Genomic DNA, 9,428 nt, shown 5'->3' with positions numbered 1-9,428 from the left:
TCCTGGACGTCTCATCGCCCTTGGAAGTGCGATGGGGACGATGAGCCTCCTGGGGTTTGCTTCTTTCGCGAATCCTGAACCTTTCACACGACCTCCGCGCGCGCAAAGGTCGTACGCGGGGAAGGGAAAATTGCCAATTCGCAAGGAAATAAGAGTGGCTACTTCAGCCTTCCTACCGTTCGCCGGGGTGAGTTCCTTTTCGTTACCCAACAAGTAAGGTTTAAATCGGGATCTTTGGTAAATTATTCAGGTGATTTCCCCCCCCCCCCAAAAAAAACACGTCTACATGAAATGGTGACTCCTAAGAGTAGTGACTCTTCATCAGTGGCTTAAATATTTAAAGTGTGCCCAAAAATCGGTATCATTTCTTATGAAGAAAGCTGCTTAGACTTTTTTGTAATTACAGCTAGTCCTCGACTTACCACAGTTCATTTAATGACTGTTCAAAATTACAGCAGCACTGAAAAAAGTGACTTACGACCGTTTTTCCCCCCACATTTACTACCATTGCACCATCCCCAGGGTCATGTGAACAAAATATGGATGCTTGGCAACTGACTCATATTTATGATGGTTGCAGTTCTGACAAGCAAAGACAAGCCAGATTCACTTAACAACTGTGGCAAGAAAGGTCATAAAATGGAGCAAAATCTACTTAACAAATGTTTCACTTAGCAACAAAAATTTTGGGCTCAGTTGTGGTCATAAATCGAGGACTGCCTATAGTATTGTTCTGATGAGTTACCTGTTATGCATAATTCTCCGTAGCGAATTATTCTTGTAGTATGGTGAGGTTCTTTTTATATTTGTTTAAGTCAAAGTTGAAACTGAAAATACACTTATTACCAAAGTCCTTTCATACACAGTTTGCTAGGAAATGTGATAATATGTACCAAGGGTCAAAAAGGCCATCCTACTATCTCCAATCCAAAGCCATGCAACTACCCCTCACGTACTTCCTATTTTTGGGATAAGTGAGAACGTAAGAATTCTCTTAATCATACGTTCCTGAGAACTAGCCTAAATAAATCCAATGGAGTTCAGTGGAATTTACTTCTCACTCAACATAGGAAACTGCTATAATGCAGGCAAGTCATTCTTTTCAATATTGCTTATTTTGACACCCTGCAACTTCAGGTAAAACAGGCAAAGGTCTTTTTTCCCTATCAATTACATAAAATTCTTTTAAGTGGAAATGTCAGGGATTTTCTACTTGCTGAGAATGTGCTTTACCTGACCTCTAGTCTATACACCTCCTAATTAATTAAGCACTGGGCATAAGTTTCATTTGAATGAGAACCCTTTAAATCAGGGGTCTTCAAACTCGGCCCTTTTATGACTCATTGACTTCAACTCCCAGAATTCCTCAGCCAGCATGCCTGGCTGAGAAATTCTGGGAGTTGAAGTCCATGAGTCATAAAAGGGCCGAGTTTGAAGACCTCTGCTTTAAATTTAAAAAAACCCCACTTATCCAACTTGGTATCCTCTATATGTTCAAACCGGTCAGTCCTAGAGGAGATCAACCCTGACTACTCTTTAGAAGGCCAGATCCTGAAGTTGAAACTCAAATACTTTGGCTACCTAATGAGAAGGAGGGACTCACTGGAGAAGAGCCTAATGCTGGGAAACATTGAGGGCAAGAGAAGAAGGGGACGACAGAGAATGAGGTGGCTGGATGGAGTTGCTGAAGCAGTAGGCGTGAACTTAAATGGACTCCAGAAGATGGTAGAGGACAGGAAGGCCTGGAGGAACATTGTCCATGGTCGCGATGGGTCGGACACGACTTCGCAACTAACAACAATATGTTTTGGATTGTAATTCCAATAATATCCAGTGAAGTAACGTTGGAAATACAGTACTGAAATAGCAGTGTGTGGAAATAGGGTATGTAGTGAAATGGTCTGGGGTGGGTTTTTTTTTGTTGTTAAATATTTCCTATGTGAAGGTCATCACATACTGACATGAGCCAATCACATGAACCAATACTAGTTTGGTGTATGAAATCTGATTGCAGATTATTATTTAGCCTTGTAAACCTTACCTTGAGCTAGTCACTGGCTATTTCACACATCATGCTAATTATAATGTGGTTTGGTTGGATTAATTATAATTAAACAGCTTTAGCACCATGACAACTATCAATGTCTCATAGAACAATGGTAAAGATAAAGTGAGGGAAAGAGCTCTCAGCTCCTTAGAGGAACAAGAGAATAGCATATAACAAATGAAATTATTGGTGTTTTTTAGCCTTTGAGTGATGGGCACTGAAGTGAGTTCAAACTGAATATAAATCAGCTATGTGATGGGGTTGCAAAAAACAAAAGATGCAATTTTAGGCTGTATCAAAAGAAGTGTGTTTTCCAAATCACTTTATTCTTTGATTACACACCATCTGAAGTATTGTACACCACTTTAAGAAGATTCAGAGAAATTGGAAAGATTCAAAGAAGGGCAACAAGGGTGATTAGACTAGAGCAGCGTTTCCCAACCTTAGGAACTTGAAGATGCGTGGACTTCAACTCCCAGAATTCCCCAGCCAGCATAGCTGGCTGGGGAATTCTGGGAGTTGAAGTCCACGCATCTTCAAGTTCCTAAGGTTGGGAAACGCTGGACTAGAGAACTAGAAACTTAAGTCATGTGAAGAAAGACAGGAGATGAGCACGTTTAGCCTGGAAAAATATGACTTAGAGGTCATATGATAGCATTCTTAAAATTACTTGTCACAGAAAAAAAAAAGATCAAATTTTATTGCCTCTCATTCCAGAGTTCAGAACAAGGAATAATAAAATGGAGCTAAAGGAAAGCAGATGTTGATTCCTATTGAATTCTAGAAGAAATAGTCCTAACAATCAGTGCAATTTATTGTTGGAACCCAATTACTGACAGAAGTGCTAGGCTTCCTTTGCTAGATGTGTACTAACAATGGCTAGATAGCCCTATGCATGGCATCACGAAAGCCAGCTGAGTGACCTTGGGCCAGTTAATCTCCCTCAGTCCAATTCACCTCACAGGGTTGCTGTTGTGGAGAAAACAGGAGGAAGAAGGGGACTAAATCACTAGATTACTAAGTGAAATGTATATGTACATTGCTTGTGTAAATATGTATAAGAAAATGTTATGTACTTAGAAAATCCTAAAATTAAAAGAGAGGTTTTCCTGTGCAAAGCAATGGCAGCTAATATTAGGAATTTGAGTAAAAACCAAATGCAGTCATCCTCTCAGCAGATTCAATGTTAGGCAATCTCCGAAGTCCTTTTATTTAAGGAAATCAGGTTATATGGATGCACACCGGAGCATGTTCAATGGCTTCGGGAAAAGGAGACCCAGATAACAGTAAATCTAAAAAGAGGAATTAGATTGCTTGCAACAGAATGAAAAATAAAATGTTTATAAACTTGAATCCTTGAGTTGAGAACTGTGCCACAGTGATCTTCTTTTAAACTTTATTGATCTTCAAAAACAAATTTAAAAGATAAACTTTCAAGAAAGAAAATGTTTATGAAAGAAAAAAAAAGATGCAAAAAAAAGACTCTTGACTTTCTTTGGAACAGATATGAATAAAAAAAATACATCAAACTCTTACTCTAAGGTTAACATTTGTCTATATATTATTTTCTATAGTCCCATATATGTCATTAAATCCTAAAATTAACACTTCATTTTTTTTAAAGTTTCTTGTTAAAAATCCAAAAGTGATTTCCCAGTAGAAACAAAATTACCGGTACTCAAGATCTTTTCCTTGATCAAAGCTGACAGTTTTACCATCCGCCTATTCCATCGGCTTCACCATCCATTTTTCCATTTTAGGTATTTGTAAATCCTTCCACCTTTGTGGATATAAAAGTCTCACTTCTGTTATCATACATAAAAGCAAAGTTCCATAAGATTTGTTTGTCCATTAAGCCCAAAAGTCTCTGGTCCATATGTTATTGAATGATCTTATGTTTAAATCTGCATCAAACTTTGTGAGAAGGCTGAGTTTTGAGGAATTTACTTTCAGTTTGAACTACTGTAGTGCTTTGTCAAGCAGCTGCTTATTTGTACAATTTGTTCAGAGACATGTCTCTTGAATTGAAGAGAAAGCATAGTAGATTTGAAAAGATTTTAAGCACTGAAGATTAGTCTTCTTCAACTCTCCCATAGAAGTTTACTATTGTTTTTCCTTACTGGGTTTTATTTGCAAACATCATTTTCCCTACTTATTTATCTTTTGATACTTGTCACAAGCAGCTGATTTCATTAAAGTTGTTTGCTGAGTCAGTAAAACCACTTCCCACTCATCTCCCACCCGATTTAGTCACCATTACTCCGGAAAATAAATTATAGAACTGTTACTGTATGGACTCCTTACAGTTCTTGTTAAAAATATTCTAGCCGTCTGTTTGGCTTTGAGCCAGCCAGTCCTGTGTGGGTATGTCTGCCCAACCTAATATTCTAAAACTCTTTATCTATGTTCCCTAATCATGCTAAGCAATGACTTTTTTCTGCATTTGAAACTACCAAAAATGACCTCTAACTGTAAGCCCCAAATCTTTCATTATAGCTTAGTGAACTGTATGAATCAGGTCTTAAAAAGCTACCATGTTTAAGTACGGCAAGCACTGCCAGTAAATCTTAATAGGGTATAACCTAACTGAAGAGGTTGTATTTCTAAAAAAGTAAATGCTGAATTGGCTTCTGGCAAAGGAATTACCTGAACTACCTCATTGGAGCCAGGGATCCTTTGATTTTTTTGCCACTATACACTGCTGAGAATCTGTCTAACGAAGAATGATCCCAAGCCTGGAGTGAAAAAATTCGGGATTGGTCAGGGTTTATGCAGCTCATCAACATCCCTTGCTATTCCTAAAAAACCTTCACATTGTGGGAATCCAGAGATTTTTGGCTATATTATTGCATTTAGTGAGTTTGGGTGGTGGTGATTAAGAAGCAAACAGGCTACCTTCAGCCTTAGAGACTTGTAAGGCACCAGTTTTTTCCCTTCCATTCCCACCAGAGTTACTTTTAAAATATAGCCCCTGCCACGCCATGCAAAGCCTGGTGTGGCCCTCCAACTGAGGGAAATTGCACACTCCTGTCTAGACAAACAGGGTAACAATTTACTTCTTAGCCTTTGCTTTTGTGTAAATTAATGCTTGTCATCCTGCCTGGGTTTGGGGAGTGATTAACTAAATCGGACAGATAAGTGACTAACAAGATATTAGTAATACCTCAAGAAAATATTGTACAGTCTTGGTTTCAGTATACTCAATTGTTAGCTAGGTGGAAGTTAGATCAAAAGGTTGGTATTACATTAATGGATGAGAATTTGGTAAAACAGATTAAAGATCAAAATCGAGCGCATATAAAGAGAATTTATAATGCTTTAATAGAATTGGATTCGGAAATGGAATTAGTTAAAGATTCTATGGTAAAGTGGGCCCAAAATATTCAAGAACCGATTCCATTGGATATATGGGAGGTAATTTGGGTCAGAAATGTAAAATTTACCTAGGCCCAAAATTTAAGAGAAAATTTTTATAAAATGTTTTATAGATGGCATCTGGATCCTAAAAGGTTGTCTTGTATGTATCCTAATTTACAGCCCAAATGTTGGAGGTGTGGCAGTTTGGATGCTACTTATTTTCATATCTGGTGGACTTGTAGAAATATAAAAGCTTTTTGGATTAAGATTTGGTGGAACATTCAAAAGATTTTCAAGAGAAAGATAAAGTTTACTCCACAATTATTTTTATTGGGTGTTATTACAGATTGTGATACTAAAGAAATTAACTTGATGTTGAATTTGATAACAGCTGCAAGGTTATTGGTAGGGCAATATTGGAAGAAGGATTGCTTGCCTACTATAGAAGAATGGACGCTTATTGTCAAATTTAGCAGAAATGGCTAAGATTTCTGCTTATTTGAAGGATCATTCACAAGAAAGATACATTTCGGTCTGGAGAAGATGGATAGATTATATTCAGAATAAATATAGGACTAAGTATTATTATTATTAATAGTTTATTATAGTGGAATTTTTATTAGTTTTATTTATTTATTTATTTGTTTGTTTGTTTGTTTTTATATTCCGCCCTTCTCCCGAGGGACTCGGGGCGGTGTACAGAGCAAGGTAAGTATACAGTTAACAATAGTAAAAAACAAATGGAACCCCAAGATCTATCAGGCCAGGCCGGCCTGCTTATTTTTAGTATTAGTATTGTTCAACAACTTGGATATTGTATTGTTTAATAATTAGGATATTAATTTATGTTTTTATTATTATGTTTACTTTAAATCTGTTTATATTTATGTTAAAGCGGAGTTAAAGCGCATTATGGACTTGGTTATTTATATAGTTGGTTAATGTTAGTTAGTTTATGATTATTATATTTGTAACCCTGTACTCAGCTCTGGGAAGTGGGGGAGGCAGAGGGGGGGGTTAGGGTGGGTTGGTTTTAGGGTTTATATTGTAACTTTTATAAAACCTTTTAATAAAAAAGATATTAGTAATACCTGTTTCAGTCTGGACAGACAGAAACAATTTGTGGTTAAGTACAGCTCTTGTGAGTATCCATTTCTATATCACAGGGAAATAGTTGTAAAATCACATTTCTAGTGTAATTTGCTTTGCGGCTGAGCATGGCTACAAAATGAGGGGGCAACATGGTTGGAATCTCCTTCCCGACAATAAAGTGTGCTGAGATATTTATATTTGTTCTGTGTTGTATTTCCCAATTGGCAGAGGCCACCAGAAGTAATATCCAAAAGCATGACTGATGCTGTTGCTGTCCCTTATCTGGGCCTTAAACATGACTGGGAAGGATCCAGATAATCCTCCTTACCAAGGAGCCTCTGAAGCTGCAGTGCAACCACCTTCTTTAAAATGAGCAGGTGGGAGATTGGATGGAAAGATCTAGCAATGGCTTGAGAAGAGGGTGCATCAGCACCTCTAAATGGTGCTGGAAATACCTCATCTCAAGGATGAATTAACCATCACTAGGACCTACCCAACGTCACCCCCCAGGTGTTCTTGACCAACCAGGAGAGGCATGGATCTAAATCATAGTTGAATATGCTTATAGTCCTGGGGATCCTGTCTACTTTCTTTGGTCCAACCAGATCAAACTCTTCCCAGTTATCACTTCCCCAGGAATCTCCAAAGGACTTGCATGCTTGGCCTCCAACTGATCCAAATAATTTTATTCACCAGGTGTGCTGAAAATTTCTCAGCATGACCCTGAAGATGAACCTCAAAGTCCCTTTATCCAGAAAGGATTGGGTAATCCTAAACAGGTCTGTTTGATTTTTGTCACTTACTGCCATGAAGTAGGCTTAATAGCAGCTGTAACTGTAATTGATCAGGTTAGCCCCTTGTGTTCTTCCAGTGATGCTCTAGACACCTCTTGATCCCTCAACTCCTCTGTAAACCACAGGGGAGATAGGGCAAGACAGTCTGCAGAGGCACAATATTATCCTTATTCTAAGCAGTTGCCAAGGCCTCAGTAGGGCTATATAGCAAAACTTCAGGAACAATTTCCAATTCCTTTGGAACTCCAGTGGGTCCATCAGTCACTTAGGCATCAATGAACTGACATGGATTAGAATTGGATACCTTCATTCAGAAGATAACACTGTTGTATTTATTCAGAAATGGTGTTGCTTTTATAGTTAGGAACAGTTGTAGCAAGAACATGTGTGCGTGTGTGTGTGTGCGGAACATTGAAAGACATTATCAATTGGGACAAAACATGGAGATAATCTGCGTGATTGCTAAGACTGAACACCATTGATGGCACATAATCATTATATGACTGTTCACACTACTGCATAAACTGACCCTACAATAAGAATGTTGAAAATAAAATATATTAAAAATCCTGCCAAGAATTATCAGTGGTTACTGCCATTTTCTCTCTCTCTCTTTTATAATGCCATTTCTGTTTTTAATACGTGGGAGGAAAAAGAGAAACAAAGCTGTATGAAAGAGTAGGAAGCAAGACTGGCAGAAACCTCAAATGAATTCATGTTTAAGTAACAGATGACATGTATTCACTTTATTCTTTATTTAAAAACAAAGCTACAGAAATCTGTGTGACCAGATTAGCAAAGACAGTCCCCAGCTCAGTATAAGTGTTCCACTAGTTTCTTCAAAATCACTGATTTCTTTGTAGGAAGCTTGATAACGGGAGATTATAGCCATGCATCATGTGAGACACGACCCAGGAATCATCTGAATAGAACACAGCCTTCGTATTTGTATTAGTTATAATCTTAATACCATTCTTTTGAGGAATCATGGTGGACCATAGCTGTTGGGTTTTTTTTTCATTCTGAAGACCAGCAGGTTTATTTAAATAAGAGAATAGATTTCAAACAATTTGGAAACAAAATATTGATTCTAGTTCCGAGAAACAAAGCCAGTTTCTGTTCTGGTTAAGGTGCTGGACCAGAAACTGGGAGACTGTAAGTTCTAGCCCCTTTGGGCATGAAAGCTGACTGGTTGACTTTGTGCTAGCCACTCTCAGCACAACGCACCTCACAGGGTTGTGGGGATAACATGAAGCAGATACAAATTCAGTTTCATGTCCTAAAAGGTGGGAATGAAGGCTCATTATTTTTCTTTTTCTCAAAGTACCAATGTTGTTTCAAAGTTTTGCCCATGAGCATACAAACATCCCTAGAAGTTTCCCTCTGGGCCTATCCTCCCCCTCCTTAAATTATGATTTACAAAAAAAAAGAGAGAAAAAAAGCAACACCCTCAGGCTGGCTAGGCAACCATTTTTATTCCCCGGAAATATATATGGGCATCCAAATAGCTGGAACCTAACATTTCTATTATGCTCAGCCAAGCTGCCCTTGGAAAGAATTGAAGTGGCACAACTATCTGCCAACCTTTATGTCAAATGTCATTTCTTTGGCAGGATATTTAATTGTGACTAATCTCTAGAAGACATTTTTCTACAGTAGCTTCTCATATTTCAGAATGTGGCCCCGAGTGTTAAGCCTTGTAGCCTTAAATGGTGCCTCTTTCATTTACCGTTAGTTATGTTATTATAAGGGTGTCAGTCACAACTAGATTAGGGAATTTGCAAATGCAAAGGGGAGAGTAAATGATGAGTAGGCCAGACAAGGACTGCTTAGTTTAGTATTGAAGAGTGAACTCAGTAATTCCTTATTCCTCAAGAACCAGTAAAAGCAAAGAAAGGGAGCAAGAAAAAAAACATTGGTGATGGGCACTCCAAGATTCTGTCTAAACATATTTTGGCGATGGGGTTGCTAATCCAAGTCTTAGAATCCCGTGCAGGAAATTAAGTACCATACTCAATGGGAAAAGGTGTTCCATCAAGACTGTCAGGACCCACCCCAATCCACGTCTTAGGAAAACAAAAACTCTTGGAGTCAGCTCTAGTCCAAAAGGAATTTTTACTAGGACATGTTTGGTTGTG

Source organism: Vipera berus (genome assembly GCF_964194415.1).
Source record: "Vipera berus genome assembly, chromosome: 1".
In the NCBI taxonomy this organism is placed as follows: domain Eukaryota; kingdom Metazoa; phylum Chordata; class Lepidosauria; order Squamata; family Viperidae; genus Vipera; species Vipera berus.
This window is presented reverse-complemented; position numbering follows the sequence as displayed.